Source organism: Trachinotus anak, unplaced genomic scaffold (assembly GCF_046630095.1).
Source record: "Trachinotus anak isolate AG129_WGS33_773 ecotype Australia unplaced genomic scaffold, CSIRO_AGI_Tana_v1 ptg000032l, whole genome shotgun sequence".
NCBI classification, from domain to species: Eukaryota; Metazoa; Chordata; class Actinopteri; order Carangiformes; family Carangidae; genus Trachinotus; species Trachinotus anak.
This window is the reverse complement of record NW_027273883.1, coordinates 4139947-4160147: the sequence shown is the minus strand read 5'-3', so window position 1 is coordinate 4160147 and position 20201 is coordinate 4139947. Positions and strand designations below refer to the sequence as shown.

Genomic DNA, 20201 nt, shown 5'->3' with positions numbered 1-20201 from the left:
CAACGGCTTTCACTTCTAATCTTGTACTGATTTCTGGCTTCGAGTTTCACATTTTCCTTTCTTGCCTGTTGCCTCGCTCTCCATAGTCAGCTCTGTCAACTGAGGTTAACTGAACTATCCTAATTATTTGGGTCTCCACAGCACCTGCCTGTAAGAAATGTTTATAGCCTGCCTGCATCTCCAATCTGTTACACAGGCATCAAATACTCTGTGATGCTATCTGTTTATAGTTGTCTTTCAGATGTGTGTGATATATGCTGAATGAGCAGAAAAGAATTATGGTTCTTATAGGATCAGGAGGAGGGGCTCTTGATGCTGTTCTACCCCCCACGTTGTCATTTCAGACAGTTATGGACCCAGAAATGGCAAAAAGCAGCTGCTCCTCTGACCATAAAGCCCTGAGCCGAGCCCTTAATTGTTCCCGTGTAGAGAGGGAATTATTTCTTCCTATGCCCACCCTGGGGAACAGGAGATGAGGAAAGAAGAGCAGGCAGGATAAGGATGGGCAGGAGGGGATGTGTGGATGGACAAAATGGCAGGATGGATGGCAAGATGTGGGCAGATTTTGGCACAGCCACCTGCAGGAGTGGGCGGCAGGTTGAGAAGTCTCCCTCATTCACAGCTCCTCTGAAAGCCAAAGACTTGGGACTGAATCTGGGTCATGACTGAAATTGGGGTGCTGTGTATATGTTTTGAATGTTGTATGTAGGCTGGCACTTTGCTGGTTTGTTCTTTATATATTTCAAAACCATAGTTTATTCAGAATATCACTATTGACTCAGCTTCATTGGCCATTGTATAAATGCTGTAATTAACACTGAGGTATCTTATCCTACTATCTGAGAATAAAAGACCTTTGGCAGGAAATAGTGAAAAACCTCCCTTTTTTTATGTATATCAGGGCTAGGCCTGTAATTATTATTTTCTCAATGAGTCAGTTAATCATTAAGTCTATAAAATATGAGAAGATAATGAAAAATGCCAAAGTAAAAGGTACCCTAAGGCATTAGGTACATTGTAGGTAATCTGTAATGACACAGAGCACAGAAAAGCAGTGAATCCTTACATATGAGAAGCTGAACCAGAGGTTGTTTGGTAGTTTTTCTTGAAAGGTAATTGAAACAATTACTCAAATATGTCCGTATTGACAATTTGTAGATAAGCTAATCAATTAACTGACAGATCAATTCAGTGCTAATCAGATTTCCTTATGTATTATCCTATGGATGGATAGATAGATGATGGATAGATCACAAAAACAATGAGGTAGGTAAATAACAATACATACAGTAACATGATATACTGTACATTAGTGTAATTTTGGTGGAGATCTATAGAACCACACAGATTTGATATATAAACGTCTCCAGAGTGCAACCAGTGTGACTAAACATTTTTGGTCTCTGTGTGTGTAGTGTTATTTTTTTTTCCCACCCGTATTCTATGTAGACCTGTCCCTGCTCTGCCTCTGATCAGCTCTGACCTTAATATTCTTCTTTGCTGAATACAGTTGGGAAAGAAATGTGTGTATGTGTGGCTCAGAACTGATAAAATAGCCATAAAAAGGTGCAGTGCCAAAATTTTTTGGGTGCACCTAAATTAAATGTTGATACACCTAAACGAAAAAGTTAGCTGCATCAGTGCAACCAATGTAAAAAGTTAGTCTGGAGCCCGGAGCTCTGATACAGAAATCCAGGTGAGCAGTCTGTCCTGTTATAAGAAAAAACTATATTCTGTCTCTTTATTCAAATTTACACATTCTTTTACTTTTAGTACTTTTATGACTGCGATGACTCCTAAAACTTGAGCTACTGATACTTTGATCTATGTTTTAGCTAAAGATACTGGAATTTCTACTATTGATGGCGATGGTGTTACCACCACCACTACTATTTTCTCCACTGCCAGTGTTGCTGCTCTAACTGCTACAACATGTTCAAAGCTGTAACAGCCACTGTTCTCTTATCTTATACGACTTGGTTCAAGCCCTTTCCATCAAAGGCCTCCTTCAAACATTATGTCTGAGTGTGTGTGTGTGTGTGTGTGTGTGTCTGTGTGTGCCTGTCTCTCTCTCTCACACTCTCTCATATCTCTAGAGGTGAGCTCTAGGTTGCTCCCCATATTAGTTTGCTTTCCACTTAATGAGGCGGCAGAGCATGAAGGTCCAAGCACTCCTAAACGCTGCGTTCATTAAACCAATGGTGCTTAATGATGACGGCAAAGGCACCCGCGACCCACTGGCTCCTACTGAGGGCGGCCATTAGTGTTACAGCCAGCCAGCTGGGGGGGAGACAGTAGCACGGAGGGAGGGAGCTGTCAGCTGTCAACAACACTGTCACAAGGACGCTTAGCCCCTGGTAAACGGCTGCAGCAGAGTCAGTGAAAGATGCAGAACATGACCAACTTTTTATGTGGTACAATATAGAATCAGTGACATATGCAGCCTCAAAGATTAAGTTGTCTCTCTCCAGAGTGTTTTTGTGCAATATCTCCTGATGGATTTTTCAAAAATAATGATTCTATTAAGAATATATTAATTCCAGAGCTGAAACTAATGACTATTCTCATTATCGGTTAATATTACAATTATTTTCTGGATTAATCAATTAATGTGTTAATCTATAAAATGTCAGAAAACAGGGAGATATTCATTCATTAATTACTGGAGCTCAAGTCACCATCCTTAGATGATGTGTTTTGTCTGACAGAACAGTGCAAATCCAAATATATTTCAGAGATGTAAATCTTCTCACATTTGAGAAGCCATTGTTTGACATTTCTGATTAATAACTCAAATTTGACGACTGATTATCAGAATCGTTGTTGATGGTAGACTAGTTTTGATTGTAGCAGTTTTATTAACACTCAACATTTAAGACTTTAATTGGGAGGAAAAAAAGGGTTTGTCTGGGGCAGAGTCCCGCACCGGGTCAGTACTTGCAGGTAAATAAACATGAGAATGAGAAAAATTCAAACAGTGAAAATAAAAGCACAGTTTTTTTTAAAGATCTAAAGCAGCATAAATTTATCAAGCCTGATTAGCTGCCATGATTTTTTCTTTTTATTGTAAATGCATATGATTCAACCTTTCACCTTTCAATTCATCCAGGACTGAGAATGCAGCAGCCTTTGGAGTCACTTTGGATACTTGGTTAGGTTTGTGTCACTTTACATCAAACCAACAAGTGTGATCTGACTGAGTGAATGTTTTCTGGATGGGACTTTACATCATGCAAAACCAGCTGCCATGCAAATCCTGCGTAAATACAATCTAGATGAGTTTTCAAATGTGTAGCTTGTCACAGGTAAATTCAGGGTGGGTCAGGATTTAATGTAGAAATATTTGCTGGCAGGTGAGTTTGTGGAGTTTGCATGTTCTCCCCGTGTCTGCGTGGGTAGCCTCTGGGTACTGTGGCTTCCTCCCACAGTCCAAAGACATGTAGGTGACATTAGATCAGGTGCCCGTAGGTATGAGTGTGAATGATTGTTTTACTCTATGTGTCAGCCCTGCCATTGACTTACGACCTATCCAGGTTGTGCCCCGCCTTCGCCCAGTGTCAGTTGGGGTTGGCTGGTACCCGGTTTCAAATAAGCAGTATAGAAAATGGATGGATGGATGGATAATTGCTGGTAACAGGTCAGTTCCAGTACTGAGCTTTGCGTGGGTGCAGATTTACAAAATTGGACCCATGCAGGATCCTGGTCCAGGGACATGTTTACCTTGACATGAATAGTAGAAGTAAAACCTGTTAAAATACTTTTTAAGTGGTTTTTGTCAGATTGATTCTATACCTGCAGTTGTTATGTCCTGTTGACCATTGAAAGTACAGTCGTGCCTCTCCTCCCATTCATTTAGTGAAGGGCCTGGTCTTGTTAGCCTGAAATAACTGCCAGAGGGAAAGTGTGCAAGTCTTACCTATAAGGACTTAAATTTTCCTCAGGTTGATATTAACACCAACACATCTGTCACTTCTGTTATTCATGGATCAGTAATTTAAGATGTGTTGCTAATAGTGCAGGTGCAGACTATAACCAAAAGTTTGTGAATGTAAAAGTTTGGCTTGTAGAGGTGATCAGGTTTAGGGAAGATGACACTTACAGCCACACTTAATATGTTAGGAGCTATCTGTGGTTTTGTTGTTGAATATGTTACCATGATATACAGGAGGAGTTTCTGTAAGTCTAAACACAAGCCAAAGCATTCAGAAGCCTGTAACTCAAACATAGAGTTATTTTTTATTTAGTTGTTTGTTATCAAGTGAGGTCATGGTTAGATTATCTTGTCACTGACACTTAGTTATTAATATGAATGAGAAGTGAAGCCAGAAGGACTGAAACTAAGCAGAGAGTATTTTGCACTAAATAGTTACAGTTTGATGAAGATCATTCCAGGATAGTTTTCCTGTCAAAGGATGAACCTTTGTATTTATATTTATTTTTCATGAATGTATTGGAATTGTAATAAGCCCCATAGTCTGTCTCTGCTTCTTTACATTCAGGACCTGCCTCCCTTATTGCTGCATTTGTCCTTTTCTTACCTCTGCAGACAGAAGTTTAATGCTGAAGTACTCCATCAAAGATACTTCATGAGGTATTTAACAAAAGCCTCCTGGAAAAGAAGTCCACTCTCCAGTCCAATGCTCTGTTCTGTCTTTTGCTCACAACTGTGTGTGGCCACTTCATTGCATAAATGAAGCATGCATGCACGCACACACACACACACACAGATGAGTGCATGCACACACACAGACTGCCTGTGATTTCCATACAGCCCTCAGAGGACACACTAATGTATCCAAATATATTTACAACAGATGTTGCATTTTATTTTTCATGATAAAAACCCATTTCAGAAAATTTACTTCATAATGGGCAAAGCAAGTTTTCCTTCTCTCTCTCTCTCTTTTTTGTCTTCTCCTGAGGTCCCTCGCATGTACAGTGAGAGAAGTGCACCACCTAATGGTTGCAAATATCTCCTCTGTCAGACTTTGACTGTGCAGTGTGCAGTGAGTTTTCTCTGAAACTGACAGTTGGACCTTATGATTCATATGATGGTCGCCTGTCTGGCCACGCGGCTCTTGACTTGCAGACGACTGCAGTGACTGCATCCTCTGTGCACTGAAAGCCTGAGTAAAGTTATCATCACAGTGCAGAAAACTAAACATTAGAGCTGCAAGTAACAACTGAAATGTAAAAAGAAAATGTGGAAAATATTAATCACAAGTTCTGATGCCCAAGGCGACGCCCTCAGGTGTCCTGTATCGTCTGACCAACACCGCAAAACCCAAAGACAGTCAATTTAAGATGAATATAAAACAGACAAATGCAGCAAATCATTTGAGAAACTCTAAACAGAGAACATTTAAAAAAAAAAATAAAAATTAAATATTAAAACTGTTGCAGATTAATTTTCTCATATTCATGTGTGTTTCTGTGAAAACAGTTACTCAGCATTTACTAATTTTACATTTCCATATGGCTGTTGTAGTTTTTAAGAAATCATAAACCTTATAAGTTAATATGGACAAATAACACTGTAAACACAAAGTTTAACACTGAAAGGTTGATTTTCCTGTTTTTATTTTAAAAAAACGACAAAAAAAACCAATTATGATTTACTTTGTAAATGAAGATATTGTGATTAGGAGTTTTTGTTTTTTTAGATCTCGACTTTTTGTAAGTTTATACTCAAAATATTTTGTCCATTTATCCAATTAAAGTGAAATGAACTTACTCATTGTCAACTACACTACTTTATAGTTTGTGTATCTCTTTCATTTAATTGGGAGGGTGGTGTGAGAGGAGAAGGTGGAGACCTAGAAGGGAAAGAAATGGATCTAACTGTGGAGAACCTGAGAGGGCTTGAGCAGAAGAAAAAGGGGGGAAGATGAGAAGGATTAGGTGAGGAAGAGGAGAAGAGGCACTCTCCCTCTCATCCAGCCAGATGGGGAGAAAAAAGGGTGACGAGAGAGAAGGCAAGAGGAGGAGGGGAGGGCGTAGCACAAGAGCTGGAGAGACTGTGAGTGTGTGTGAGGGCTAAGTGAGGCCTTTATAAATGAAAGCAGATGCCTGGCATTATGAACTTGTCGGGTCGCAGATGGGGATGGCGGTGATGGAGCACTTGACTCCCCGGATGGTTATCACTCACTCTCCTCCTCTTGCCTCTCAACTGCCTTCCCCGGTGCTCGGAGGGTGAGAGGGAGAAAGAGGGAGAAACAGAATGGGATATAAAGAAAAAGAGACAAAGAGAATATCCACAGAGCGCAAGGAATAAGAGGAGAAAAGGTGGACTTTTAAGTGAGTGATTAGTATCCCTACTTAAATAAAGACGATGAATACAGTGGAAAGAGAAAGGCTTGGAGTCTTTTTCTTCCTTCTTCCTTTTCCCCCTTTGATTGATCTCGGCGTCGGTGTGCGGTGATTGATTGGATTGCCTGCGGAACATCATCCCGCTAACTAGTCGCTCCGAGAAGGGTGTTTGTCACTGCCATTGATCTTCTTGTAAATGAAATGTTCCATTTCCAGTGCATTTTATTGTTAAATGCAGTTCATTAGCTACTTTGAGATTTATGGCCGTGTCTCCTCTCTTGGGCTGGAAAAAGAAGAGAGAAAGGCTTGAAAGATACAAAGAGAGGGGGGAAGAGAGGATGAGGAAGAGTCGAATGGGAGCAGGGCAGAGACAAGTGTTGATGGTAGAGAGCTGCTGCAGACTTGATAGATGTGGCCCGAGTTTGCCAGGAGATGAGAGATAATGATGGTGAAGAGGAACTGACACTGAGCTTCCGGATATACTGTAGTTACACTTCTTGTCATCACTGTGGGAACTTCTGCACCAGCCTTTATAAATATTTTTAGTCCCAACATATTCATTATAGTGGTTTTGGAAATCCCGGGAATATATACAGCGTATTTCTAATTGTTGATGGAGAAAAAGTAGTTATTGTATTTTTGAAATAAAGTTGTTCAGCTGTTTGTTTGGTTTTATGGTGGCCAAAACATCTGCGCAGGAATAAATCATTTTATCACATTTGCCAGCCCACTGATGATTCTTAATGGCATGAACATAGTAATGTGTTTGTTTAGGATAAAATTGTCAGTCTGACCATGTTTCTGAGGGTCTTATCTAAGCTGAAAGCTGACTGCTTGTGGTCCATAGTGTCCCACCAGATGACAAAGGGACGCCCTGTGTGAGGTGTAAACTGAGGAATGCTTTCAGTATTTGGAGTGTGTGGTTAGATACGATTACTGTAATGAACAAAATGTAAGAGAGGTTATTTCTCCATATATAGCAGTATTTACACCAATGGTTTTCTAAACAGACCCAAAAATTATCAAGCTCAAGGAAAATTACCATCCAGCTCTCGAAGTTCAGCAGTAATGAGCATTTACAGTATATCAAGTTTATGAAGAATAATAATCTGTCCATATGCCCCCTAACGCTGCCAGGATTCTGTTCTCTCCTTCAGGCCATTGTGAGAAACTCACTGTAGCCCTTTTTCACTTGAATAGCCCTGAAAATATGTGATCAGTAGCCCGCTGGTTCAGATCCCCTGACCAGCAGTGAAGATCTGAGCAGGGAAAGTAAATGAGCAACAGAGCTCTGCTCTCCCTCAGCAATTATCGCACATGTGCCCTTGATCAAGGCACTTACATGAAGGCTCAAGGCTCCGGTTATTTCAATGGAGCTGCTGAGTGGCCGGCAGCAGAGAGGACTGTGTTTGTTCTGGGCAGCTCCCAGGTGTGAAGCAGGGCATCTCTGAACAAGAGCGAGCATGCTCAGCCAATCTTTGCTGGTCAGAGCAGGTTAAATGTTTTTTATGGCAAGATTTGGACATAAATAATCCCCCTGATTTAAATGTGATGGGCTACAACGGAGAGAACAATGCCATTTTTACTTAAGGAAATTGTATGTTCAGGCATGAAGTGAAGCAACAAATCAGAAATGAGTCTGTTCATCTTCACCAACACCAAGTCCGACCTGAGGCCCTTTGCTGCATGTCATCCCCTCTCTCACTGCAGCTATAATAAAGACAAAGTGCCCAAAAAATAACGAGGAAAAAAAAAAAGAAAAAGACATTTAGTTGTAATATTAAATGATCAAAATGTCCAAAACGCCACTGGCCACTGTGCTTCACCTTGCTGTAACTTTAAAACATGAAGTGCAGACCTGCCTCAAAATGCCAAACTATATTTTACCCACTGCTTTTAAGCCCAAGAACCACTGTAAATCAAGTGCAGCTGACATTATGCTCCTTCTATGATGCACATAAATGTCTGAGCGAACCAATATAGTGAAGGGTGTTAGAGGCTCGCAGAGAAGCTGCCCCACTCATCTCCCAAATCACAACTTGTCATGTGGACTTGAACATCATGAAGTTGATTGGTTGAGCCATGTGCTTTGAGACGCAGACTCAAAATTGGAAAAGTCAAAAAAACGTAAAAGTTATACCAGTTGAAAGTATGAAAGAAACAGCAACAGCAGCAGTTTGAGCTGTGGGCCCAACTATGTACTTGTCAGAGCCATAGCAGAACTAAAAGTAGGAGAACAAAATTCCTCAACCTCACCATTAACTATTTAAACTAGTTGTTAATGGTGTAGAACAAAGCTTTATTCTGTGTCTGCTACATCAGGTTTTCCCAGAGATTTGAAGGTAAGAGCTGTACAAAGTGGACAGAGCTTTGAAAGAGTCCCAGCAAATGTCTGTTGAGCCTTGACATACCACAGTGAGAGAAGCAAAAATTTAGTCTGACCTCTCTCTGTTGCTCATTTGAAATGGTCATTTTTTTCCTCTCTGGCAGAATAAAAGACAGGTTTTACTCGTGCTTTGCTCTCGACGGTGAATTTGCACTGTGACACAGCCTTGCCTCTGATTAATCACTGCTTGTTAAGGAGTTTTTGGCACATTGAAGAGCCAGACCGCAGTGCTGTTTGACTGTCAAACAGTCTGCAAGAGCAGGGCAATTACAAGAGCAAAGTTTGCTCACACTCCTCGGTCTTAATGAAAAGGAGGTGAGCGTGTGCATGTGTGCACTTGTCTGTTTGTTCATATGCGAACACTTGTGCACAACCTGCTGACCACTGTGGGTAGAGGAGTCTTATTCTGACAGTGAAATCTAATCCAGCCTCCAGGTTAGTTAGACATTTGTTAGACATTTCTAACTAAGTGACGGCTAACATCTGACTTTCACTAATGTGGTGGTTGAACCTCCTGTCTCTTAGACTCTGCACTGGAAACTCGGTGTTGGTGGATGGATTGGTCATTTCAGCTCTGGGTCTGACTTTATACTTTCATTCAACGTTACATCATTTTCTAATACCGGTGCTGTGGCAGGTGGTGGTCCCGATACATGTTCTTTACAGGACAGCACATGTTGCAAAGGATCCCTCAGCTGTTACCTAAATGTGTTAGACTCTTGTGTTGCACTGAGAATACACCAACAGCATGTACTCTACATTGCATGTGTCAGTTTATATAAGGCTGGCCCTCATCTATTGGAGAGCTCTTGACAACAGTGCTGATGTGAAACCAAAGTCTTTTAAAGGTCCCATAATTAAAGTTTTTCCAGTGTTTTAAGAGTTGATATCCATAAGACATCTGGCTTCTCTCTGGAGCTCTAGCAACAACAGGTAGGTGAGCCAGTCAGAAGAGAGGTATTGAGCCTCTCTTTTGATTGGCTGACTATATCTTAATTTAATCTGACTGATCAAATAAAAATATAGCTGATTACAGGTAAACACTCTGAGAAACCAAATCCTGCAATGTCAGATGGTTAGTCCAGGTGGGTGGGACTTGGGGAATGGCTGAGAGCGGTGACTGCTTTGTTGTGACATCACAAAATTTCAGAAGTTGTGACGGCTTGTTTTAAGGTTCAGTTTCTGAATACAGGCTGTGTGCAGTTCTCTGTGGACTGAGTGCTTTGAAACTTTCACAGTATTAATATAGAAAACTAGACCTGCTTCATTATAAAAAAATGACATGAAAATCCTATTTTATACAATATAAGACCTTTAACATCCCTTTGACATTCGACTTCTAATAGTGAGTGCTGTAGTAGAGGTCAGTTTGTCCCAGTAAACCAGAGGAACACACAAAAAAACAACAGAGGAAATGATGACTGAGTGATTGCATTAAGTTTCAGAAGCTCCCGGGACAGAGACTAGCCTGGTTGTGACTGTCCTCCATAGCTGATCATGATTTAAAATACAAAACTAAAAGGCCCAGAGCAGCAGGGACTGTATAACTTAACCATTTCAAAATAGTTCAGTAGACATGGTATCATCTTGTTGCTTTATCATGATATTTATTCTTCCAACAGTCAATGCCTTTCTGTTAATACTCATTTGCTTAGTAGCTAACAGTTTTATAGGAAGGTATAGCACACCATTTGTTGCAGCAGGCTGTTCTATATCAACACTGACTGTTTCTGTGATTCAAATGTTTATGCCATTTTTCTGCGAGTACACTTTGAGGGTCCAGTTTGTAAAAATGATTGTCCTGCTGTAAAGACTTTCATAGTCATAGAAATGCTTACAGACTGATTTATTGAAAATTCCAGGCTACTTTCAGCAGTGTCACCTTTTCTTTAAACATGAATCCACTTGAAACAGAGGGTTGTTTTTGTCTTTTTAAGAGGTGGTATTAGGCTCAGTGGAGTGGTTTCTCACTGCAAGCTGACACCACTAAGGTCACACTGGCATTTTCGGGAGGTATGATGCTTTTTTTGGCGGAGCAATGGATCAACCAAAATGGCAAATATTTCTCAGTAATGATAAGGAGAGAGTGTAACTTCTGCAACAACACAGAGCCAAGTAAACTCAGTCAAAACAATGTACATACTTTATATGTGATACTTGCATGTATTGTGCAGATTAGTATATATACAGTATATATATGTCTGTCTCTGGGGTCACATTTAGTAGAATAATTCAAAGAAGTCAGTGAAGGTGCAGGGGAAACAGATTTGGACACTTGAATGAAAACCAGGGAACATGGTGAAATATATTCTTTAATTTCCTGAAGCTTAACTACTAGCAAACTTGTAAAATAAAGAAAATGTTGAAGTACAAACACAAGTCAGCAACACCAGTCAACACTGAGTGTGCTAATGTAAATACAAGTGCCGGTGAAGAGGTCAGGCCTGCACTTGTAAGCAGGAGTTAGCAGATTCTAGTGGCCACAAACCTGAATGGAAAAATGAGCATGAGGTGGTGCATATTCAGTTCCTCCAGTAATGTTTTCTTTTATCTAGGAGAAAAGAAAACAACGTAACCACCTCTGCTGGTAAATATCTTGATCGCTTCATAATATGGTTTATACTGCTATGGTGTGTGATATGTAGTGTGGCACTGTGATGTTGACTTTTGTGAATTTCCTTTTGATTAAGTGGAGAAAAGACAAAACTGTTATGACTTGGTTTAAGCTTGAAGCAATAGACAATAACAACATATATATATATATATATATATATATGTATATTATACATGAAATATATATCTTATAGCATGGTCTTATTTCAGCATATGATCTACTTGAATCGTACAGATCACTTTATTAAATGTTTCTATGTTTAGATATTTAATTATAATCGCTGCTAACCAGCCCGCTGTGAACTGTTAAACAGCTAGCCCGCTCACTGCAGCTGGCGACAGCAGTCCTTGTTCTGCTCTGCAGCCTTGGGTAGGAACACAGGGCGGTATTAGCCGAGGCTAGCTGGTTAGCAGCAGCTGAACTTTAAAATTAAAATACTTACATATAGCATCTCATAAATAAATAACAGCACTGTCCAAACAAATACGCAGAAGAGCGGCGAGTAGACAAACATCTGAAAAAAGCGTCAAAGTGGCAGAAAGATATGAATCACAACTACCAGGACTTTCAGAATAAAATCAGAGCGCATACAGGATGCAGAGATTTGTGAGTTGGGCCTTTAGCTTTGAACTTAAGTGACAAGCTTTGTGTACAGGCAACCATATGTAAAACTAGTCATGTGATCACATCACTTCAACTAAATCTGTAGGGAGATTGTTGATTGCGATTCTACTGAAAAAGATGATGATCATATGATCTTCACCCACCCCTAATATGGATAATAATTTTATTATTATTATTATTATTATTATTATTATTTACTTAGATTAACAGTTACGTGTTTCTTGGGTTAATTACAGTATAAAACAATAACACATCATATTATCATTTCAAGAGTTCCCAATATAGTTTCTGCATTCACGCTGCACTGTCCAAATCAGTTTCTTCTGTCAGACAGATGATATTTTGAGCTTTTTAACCAAAGTTATGTTAAATGACCTGGACCACACAGACATATGCCACACAGATTAGATCAGGAGGCACACAACCTACATTCAACTTGTATTTCAACACTGTAGTTTGAAATGTTGCCATGACTGTAATTAAATCTTACATCATTCACCTGAGACTGCTGTCATCATTTTGGAATCATGGTAGCTTGGCACATACTGTAGCCTGGATAACACTGAGCAAACAGCTGACAGAAAGTCAAATATTGGACCAAATGAGATGTTTAGTTTACAAACTCGAAAGGCACATATGTGTTACTAAAACAGAGTAATTAATTCAACACCAATTCATGCTAATTATTTAGGAATACTTCCTTTTCGGTGATCCTGAGAACTACTATAGCAGAGAAACACGAGGGTCAAAGCCACTGAATCAGTTTTATCTTCATTAGGGAACATTTTTGTCAGTTTTGCAGTGGTGGTGTCTACAGCTCCACTTCCTCGCTGATAACAAATGAGCGTACGCCGTCACAGTCTAAACCTGCTACCGGTGGCGACGCCAGGACAGTGAGTTGTTTCTCATCCATATTCAATCCCTCTGAATTGGGGACGGTGACATATGGTTGGTACTCACGCTACATCTCCCCCTCCTCTGCAAGAGAGATACAAATTCAGAATTAGATTTAACACTTCAATTCCCCACTGACCAACAAGGCTGACACAATTACTATGCTGGAGATGCCACACACACACACACACACACACACACACACACACACACACACACACACACACACACACACACACACACAAACACACGCATACTGGTGTAATCCAATTAGGAGACAGGCAGTGTTTATGCTGGTGGGTGTGAGTCTGGATGTGTGTTTTACAGACAGTTTACCAGAAATTCATAATGCAAAAGTTTTCATTATGTCTGTATTTAAAATAGACATAATTTTAAATTAGACTTGAGCATAATTGCTAAACTGATATATATAGAAAGCAGCAGACTGAAGCTCTGCTGAAGTGTCACTGTGCAAGACACTGAATCTGTGCCAGCTGCAGGGTCCAAACCTGACCTCTGACCTCTCCGTCTCATCAAATTAAAGTGCAAATATCTAGGCAAAGTATTTAAAACTGTGTCGGATCAATTACTTTATATGTTTACCAGCTGAGAATGTGCTGCTGTTTATTTAGTCCAGTCTTGAATTGACATGGCACCAGCCTTATTTTTTAAGGTCATTAGTTTCAGCACATTTCTCCACTGCAGCATAAGTGATATCAATAAAAAAATTTATATATTTTCCATGATAACAAGAGCAGGTGCTGAATGTTAACATGATATATGAGCTGATGACACATGAAACAACAGTGTTCAGTTCTGTGCGGTTTATTCATTATGTTTGTCTCCATTTCCTGGAGGACGTTACTGAAACCTGCACACGGCTGGAAGTGTCCTCAAATGTTCCCTTAAAGACGATCAATGAGAAACACCAGGAGGTGTGAGGATCAATATTGTCTTTCTATCGATCGATCTTTGGAAGCTGGTCCGTGAGGCAGCAGCCAACATAGATCCAGACAAACACAGAATGTGCTGATTTAGAGAACTTTACTGCCTGTGCTGTTTATAGTCACTTCAGTTCATCTTCTGTTAATCCCCACGGCGGCAATTGTTTTACAGGAGAATAGAGCACCAAATCTACCAGCAAAGTGCATTTTGACAAACTTCCCGTTGCACACACAGTTTAATAGCCCACGCTGTATGATCTATGGCCAGTATGCAGCGCGTCCAACTTTGACGTTCTGTTCCCTGCTGAGTTATAAAAATCACACTTAATTCCTGTCTTAAAAGTCACTGTGGAGCATCAGCGAGGACGCTGTTTAGAAAATCTGCCACCGAGGCATCAGCTTAGGTTTCACAACATTACATCACCTGTCTAATTGATCCGCTTGTTTGGGCTCATTTCATACTTGCATGGAAGTGCTGATGAAGGGGGTCTGGTTTTTCCTCCTGGCTGTGTGTGTGTGTGTGTGTGTGTGTGTGTGTAAGTAAGTAAGTAAGTGTGTGTGTGTGTGTGTGTGTGTGTGTGTGAGTGTGTGAGTGTGTGAGCGCGTGCAGGGAGGCAGGTATTAGCCCTGACAGATCGCACTGTTAATTGCTAATTGTGTTTCTCATTAGGCGCAGGGGTGACAGGTGTTGTTAGAGTGTTGTGAGTTTGGTGCTCTCCCATGAATTGCGTTCGCTCCCTGCGCGCCACATTGCCGATCCGCTCACTAATGGTTCCCCCGAGAACTCCCATCAGCCCCTGGGCTCAGTGCAGCGAGGGGTCGCCTTTAGATACTGTGTAGCAGCAACAGCCGCATTGGGAGGTCTCCAAACAGAGAGCTTTGTCAACTAACAAATCCTTTTATCACAGTCAGTATAGTACTCTGTATGTACAGTATGTAAAGTGTATTTGTTCTGTATTTCATAAGGTTGTAAATGAAGTAAAAGCACAGAAAAGTATTCTATAAATAATTTCACAGATGCTTCTGTAAGCTGCAGATGTTATCTTTGTTTGATGGTTTTGGGTGTGGCCTCAAATCTAGAAGAGTCAAGTAGAGGGTTATGTTGACTTCTCTGTATGACACAGTGTTCTCAGATCTTCACAAGATGCCAAAATAATACAGTAATGAATTGATTATGGTGGAGGAAAGAGGCCTCAAATCAAAAAATCCATCATATCAAGTGATGTTACATATCAGTCCTTTTCAATAAACTGCCTTTCTTCTTTTGTTCCTTTAAAGTTTACTCTTGTTTTTTTCCCTGAATGTGGAGAAATGAGATTAGAAGATTTAAACAGCTTCAGTGGGATTAAAACACACTTGTAAAATAAGAGACTTGGGGTCAGTCCCCCATCCTGTCTACTTGAGTTTGAAACATGTTTGATGTCCTTAAGACCACATTTACTTCCACATAACAAGACAGAGAGGATTCTAATGTAATGCACGTAAGACGTGTGGCATTCATATTTAAAGCTACACTCAGCCAGTTGAGCATAGCAGGTCAGTAAATCCACAGCTCAGTCTTGTATACACGGGGGACAATGAAATATGAAAATGTGTGCTGTTTTATTGGATGTGGTAATTGCATCTTAGACCATCAGTGAGGACACAAATTGTGTCTTGGTAAAGGCCTGATATGTATTTTGAGGAAGGATAATGGGCTTGTACCTCATTTTTGTTAGATTGCTGTTAAAACATTAGCTTTTGCTATGCACTCATTTCTGCTCCCATCACTGGAATAAAAAAAAAAAACAGTTTGGTGCAAAATGAACAAACAGTGAAGTAGTTAGATGATTCATGTCTTTCTAGATTCAGAGTTACAGAACTTTTGTAAGTTGCTTTTATTTATTTTGTAAATTTTTGTTAGATTATTGAACTATTTCGAAGTTGATACAGTTTTTATGATTTCTCCCCCCCCCCCATATCAAGTGTTATTGTAGCAAAAATTCACTGCAGCAATGAATTTAAGAGACAATGTAGAATGTCAAAGCTTTCTAGCTTTAAGCTACATCTGCACTTTTGAAACCTCATTGCTCTCACAAGGTGTTCTGTCATTTCTGCATGTTACCTTTTCCTCCTGTTGGCCTGTATCTGTTTGAGCTCTTGAAAAGCACAGAGAAAACTCAAATTGCAATATATTTGTTGGATTTGGGTGCTGATATATATGATAAAACCATCACATGAAAATTACAGTGAGAAGACATCACAGGTCGTTTTAGCTGCTTCTTTTTGTATAATGTATAAATTTAATGAACACATTTAAAATATAAGGAACCCAGGAGCAAGTCACAACAAAAGCTGTCTGTATATAGCTTATAATGTGTGATGTTTTACTGAGACTGTCAGTGAGGTGTTGATAGAGTGATAATTCTTAAGATGATGATGGTTTTGAAGGCTGTTGTTCATAGTGTAGTATTATTGGATTTCATTATACAGTAACGCCAACTCTTTTGTTAGTTTACCCTATACTTCTAATTCACCTAAAGGATTAGACAGGAGATGTTGTGTATTTTACTTATTGTCATCAAATCAAGTTAAAAGACCAAAAGCAACAATGGGTTACTGTGCTTAAAATATTTTCAGTTTTTACCAACCAGCACTGAGCTCACTGGTTCCTACTGAGGACTTAAAATGGGTAAATTGTGCATTTTCATGGGGACTATTTTTAGCTGTGGATTAATAACATTTGGTGTATAAAGGTATTATTTACAGCAGCAGAACGGTGTATATGGGATTTAATCAAAATAAACTACAGTGCCCATGCTCGCTGTTATAAAGGTACATGCAGTGTTGACACCAGAGGAATAAGATAAATCAAATCAATCACAAAACACTTATTAGAAGGTTCCATTTAATGTCGGTTTTGGTCTTTTTATGGGATTTGTTGATAACAAGAAAAATATAACATATCACCATAAACGTCACAAACTAGAGCCTAAAAATCTGTGGTGGCCCCGAGAGCTCAGCGCACTGCAGCTTAAGAAAACGCATGAAAATAGACAAAACACAAACAAATTCACAAAACTTCTTCATCAATTTGACAATTAAATATTCACAGCACAATGGAAGTGTTTCCAGGGGACGCTAAAAAGTGACGAACTGGGCTGGGACGCAGTTGTTATTCACTGATTTGTGACTTTTGAAGATAAAAGCATTTAACTACAAGTGCTCATGGATGTGTTATGGTATATGTATAATAATGCATCCATGCAAGTGTATCCTAGGTGGATTCATCACTTTTTTTAAAGTTACTCATGCCAGCAACAACAGGAAAGTCAGGGAGAGAGAGGGGTTGATGTGCAGCAAAGAGCCACAGGTCGGACTCGAACTCGTAGCTGCTGTGGTTGTGACTACGCCTTCATGGTACACACTCTACCAGGTGAGGTACAGGGACGCCCCACTCATCACTTTTTTGTTATCTGCTGGAAACTCGTCTGTTGTGTTGTGAATATTTGCAGAATGTGTTGTCAAATCAATGAAGATGTTTTCTTTGTTGCTTTGTCTTTTGTCTGTTTGCCTGTGTTTTCTTAAGCTGCAGTGTATTGAGCTCTCGGAGCCACCGTACCTATCTGACTTTGTCCCCCAAAAATGATAGTATAAAATGATTTTAGTTTTCAACTTCTACTAGTAATATACTGAACTAGGTTGGATTAATTTGAACAGTTTGTACAATTACAGTTTCAAAGCTGTTTGAAAGTTTTGTGCTTGTTTTGGGTGAACTTAACGTAGACTGTATGTAATAGAATATTCAGCAAAGGGTGTTGATTGTTTTGATGACTGGTAATTATTATTGTTGTTCAGACCCTTGTGTACCTGCTTGGCATGCTGCTTTCCCTCTGTTGTCACTGGCTACTAATTACAGCCTGAGGATGAGGCCTCTGGACGGCCAAGTTTGAGTGAGCAGCGTCCCAACGGTGTCACCTGCCTGTCCCTCACCGCTGCTATTAGCTCAGTGTCAGCTCCACTTGGCAGCCATTATTAGCCTGGGTATTAACGTCTAGCTGACTCACTCTGATACCTAGAAGAGTGCCTGTCACAGCACCCATGTGGATCTTCATTGTTCTGGAGACCTCGTGGGGACACGCTGCAATTCAGAGTGCTAATAATAATAATTACCCTTCAGAAGACAGGTGGGTCCCCGCTCGTGCGGCCATGTTTACAATCGACTCCGTCTGGGTCCCAGAGCACTGATAAGGCTTTACTCAAGGGATGGTTGACATTTAAAGTGTAGTTAGATCAATAGCAATGTGCTGATATTGGTGTTTTAATGGTGAACAATGGACAGTGGGAGTTGGGAACTTATCAGAATTGGACTGCAAAAAACAGTTTTTAGGTTGAAAACAACAACTTTAAGTCAAAATTAAGCTTTGTAAAAAAATATTTTACAGTTTTTGCCAGTGAACAGACACTTGTATGAACAGGTGAATACAGCCAGTTAATCTCATGATAGACAACAAGTATATCCACTGAGTGTGGAAGTGAAAGTGTTTTGCCTCAGTTTTATGTAGCTAAAGATGTGTATGTGTCCATAACATTGTGCTAAACCCACAGTGATTGGTTGGTTAAAGCTGTGCTGTACTTGGTTTGATCATTATCATGTGCCCTGTGAATAGTTAATCCTGGTTGATATTATATTATTAGTATTCAGGCTATTGTTGGAGTCTCTTTAAGGGCCGGATAAATCACACAGTGGATGCTCTTCAGTTTATAGTACATTGGGTATCTGCATAAACATACATACATACTGACAAAAGTGGCGTCACACAGGCCCTCATGGTGGCAAACAGTATAATTTTTTTTTTGTACTTACAGTAAAAGCTAAGTCAGAATTTAAAATAAATTTTGACCTGACAAAGATCAGACTGACACTGATAGATTTAAATACATTTGTGGTTTGCAGTCAGTGTGCAAGTGTTTTCATTAAGGCTTCATGAACTAATTTGATGGCCATATGATCAAGGTCAAGTTAAAGTCACATGAGCTGTCAGTGCAGAAATTGCATTGTGAATTGGTGTACATAGGTTTGCAAAACCTGCAATGGAAGCTGCATCAGTCTGCAGGAAAGAAGCTGCTGATGAGCCTGATAGAGATTCATTATCATAAATAAAATCATGATTTTTGCAGATTTTGTGTCAGACTTGAGCACTGTGGATATTTTTTTTATTTCATAATCAGTCACTCCAGTCTATGAAATATTGCCAATTGTTCAATTGTTGTCTTTAATGTTGACAACCCAGCACAGTTTGTCAGTGTCAGTCTCACATTTGCCTTCAGACTTAAACTTCTTACATTATCATATTTTCTTTTCACTCTCCACTTTCTTTCTTTAACCTTCACCTTCCTTTTTGACTTTTGCTAATGTGTCTGTTTCAGCTGTCTTCCTTTTCTCATGTTTCTTCCGCTACATTAGCAACTACACACACACACACACACACACACACACACACACACACACACACCCCAACCCCTCCATCTCCCAACTGGAGTTGAATTCAGGTCTCTGGGGAACTTTTTATTTTCCAGCACACACAGCAGATCCGTCCAGTGCCAATTAGCTCATTATCTACGCTAACAACTTCACCAACAACCTATACACTGGATGATTGACTGAGAGACGTGCAGCCGAGCTTTTGAATCCAAGCAGAGGATGCAAGTAATCTCACGGGGGAGTGACTGACTTCTGCAGTTCATGGCTTTATTAATGATAACTGTCAATATTCAGTCTCATTCATCAGCCAATGTAAACCCCTCACCCTGTCAAGTACATCAACCTCCCGCTTCTGTGCTGTTGTTGTTCATCATATAAACTTTTAAAAATCAAACTTCCAGAAGCTGAAGTGGCTTTTTGTTTTTGTCCTTTAATTACCTGCAATTTTATTTTTAATGCCTAATTCTCAATTGTTTAAAGTTAATTTGGAAAAAGACTGAATACCAACAAATAAAAACATGACCTGTAACGCACACACAGATATGATCATAACCTGATCACTGATTCAAATTGATCTGTATCAGCTTTTGTATATTTACTTGATTTTGTCAATCTGGGTGAGCGAGTCCTGCCTCTGTTCAGAGAGAACACAGTCCTCCTGCTCGTAGATAAACTGGCAAACACAGTTGATAATGAATCAGAAACTATTTTAATTTTCAGGGCTTTTTAAATGATGCAGGATACAAGTTCACCATGCAGAGCTTGTAGCTGTGACGCTGACACTGATCCTTACATGAGCACCTCCGTCGCCCCGTAGAAGGTTCGCCACCCACTTAGTGAGCCGTCCTGGAGCGGCGGCTGGTGTGAATGCACCGCTCTGATGATGGGATGTGACAGTAGATCCCTGAGCACGGCTGAAGTGTCCACACACATCTTTGTCCCTGTCATACACACAAGAGCACAGTC

The 20201-nt window shown here is 39.9% G+C and overlaps 1 long non-coding RNA gene across 3 annotated transcripts in view; it reads left to right on the top strand.

The window, feature by feature from the left end:
• Window positions 1-20201, top strand: part of LOC139613179 (uncharacterized) — a 36915-nt gene that overhangs the window by 6538 nt on the left and 10176 nt on the right. The window contains exon 4 of one of the 3 annotated variants that reach the window (XR_011686695.1): window positions 292-8274. The exons of 1 other annotated variant lie outside the window; for it this stretch is intronic. This is a non-coding gene — a long non-coding RNA (uncharacterized lncRNA). Of the gene's footprint in view, window positions 1-291; window positions 8275-20201 lie in introns of those variants that run through there. One more of the 3 variants, XR_011686693.1, reaches the window with a different exon arrangement.